This window comes from Protobothrops mucrosquamatus, unplaced genomic scaffold, assembly GCF_001527695.2.
Source record: "Protobothrops mucrosquamatus isolate PMUCROS unplaced genomic scaffold, P.Mucros_1.0 scaffold6771, whole genome shotgun sequence".
NCBI classification, from domain to species: domain Eukaryota; kingdom Metazoa; phylum Chordata; class Lepidosauria; order Squamata; family Viperidae; genus Protobothrops; species Protobothrops mucrosquamatus.
Genome location: NW_015392586.1, coordinates 8,503 through 10,239, shown reverse-complemented (window position 1 = coordinate 10,239; position 1,737 = coordinate 8,503). Strand labels below are relative to the sequence as shown.

General features: G+C 54.8%; 1 pseudogene; it reads right to left on the bottom strand.

The window, feature by feature from the left end:
* Positions 1-229, bottom strand: part of LOC114923683 — a 14,374-nt pseudogene extending 14,145 nt beyond the window's left edge.
* Between the last annotated feature and the right edge of the window lie 1,508 nt (positions 230-1,737).

The following is a 1,737-nucleotide window of genomic DNA, read 5'->3' as shown; positions in this document are numbered from 1 at the left end:
GGGGGGGGGGGGGAGAGATGGAGAAAAGATACAAATTGGGGTGCAAGGACCCTTCCCCACTTTTGGGGTGACCCCCCCACTTTTGCCCCCCCCCCAAAAATCCAGGCCTACCTTTGAGCCCCTCCGTGACGTGGACCAACAGTTGCTGCTCGTCCTCCGGGGGGGAGTCGTCGTCTTCGTACTCCGGCAAGGGGTGGTAGTCCCCCGTGGGCTCCCGGCTCAGCGCCATGGGGCCCGGAACCCACAACACACACAACCACACAACACACACACACAACCCCTCCCTTGAAGAACTCCGGAGGTGCCTGCAGCTCTCTCTAAAACTCTGGAAGACAAAAGCAAAGGCAACGCGGTGAACAGGCGCATACACAACCGAGACGGCGACACAATATCCCACACACACACACACCTCAACAACTTGGGGCAACAATTGGCCACAAAGGGAAGGGGGGTTTTTTCCCAGGAACCGGGATCCTTCCCCCGATTCAGATGCCCTCCCCTCCCCACACGCACCGGGAGTTCCCATTGAGAAGACGCAATGACAGAGGTGGAAGGGACCTCGGAGGTCATCAAGTCCAACCCCCTGCTCAAGGAGGAGACCCTTACAGTGTCACAGAACGACAGAAAGGACCATGGAGGACATCTAGTCCAGCCCCCTGCTCAAGCAGGAGACCCTTACAGAATCATAGAATAAGAGTTGGAAGGGACCCTGGAGGTCATCTAGTCCAATCCCTGCCCAAGCAGGAGTCCCTTACAGGATAACAAAAGTTGAAAACGATCCCGGAGGTCATCTAGTCCAGCCCCCTGCTCAAGCAGGAGACCCTTAAAGAATCATAGAACAACAGAAGGGACCCCGGAGGTCATCTAGTCCAGCCCCCTGCTCAAGGAGGAGACCCTTACAGGATAATAGAGCCGGAAAGGACCCCAGAAGTCATCTAGTCCCCCCCCCCTTGCTCAAGCAGGAGACCCATTCAGAATCATACAACAGTAGGGAACTCGGAGGTCATCTAGTCCAGCCCCCTGCTCAAGCAGGACACCCTTAAACAATCATAGAACAACAGAAGGGACCCTGGAAGTCATCTAGTTCACCCCCTGCTCAAGCAGGAGACCCTTACAAAAGAACAAGAGTTGGAAGGGACCTCCGAGGTCATCTAGTCCAACCCCCTGCTCAAACAGGAGACCCTTAAAGAATCACAGAACAGAAGGGACCCTGGAGGTCATCTAGTCCAGCCCCCTGCTCAAACAGGAGACCCTTAAAGAATCACAGAACAGAAGGGACCCTGGAGGTCATCTAGTTCACCCCCTGCTCAAGCAGGAGACCCTTACAGAATCACATAACAACAGAAGGGGCCCTGGAGGTCATCTAGTTCACCCCCTGCTCAAGCAGGAGACCCTTACAGAATCACAGAACAACAGAAGGGACCCTGGAGGTCATCTAGTCCAATCCCCGCCCAAGCAGGACAACAGAGCTGGAAGGGACCCCGGACATCATCTAGTCCAACCCCCTGCTCAAGCAGGAGACCCGTTCAGAATCACAAAACAACAGAAGGGACCCTGGAGGACATCTAGTTCACCCCCTGCTCAAGCAGGAGACCCATTCAGAATCATAGAACAGAAAGGAACTCGGAGGTCATCTAGTCCAGTCCCTTGCTCAAGCAGGAGACTCTTACAGAATTATAAACAGAACGGACCTCCGAGGTCATCTAGTCCAACCCCCTTGCTCAAGCAGGAGACCCT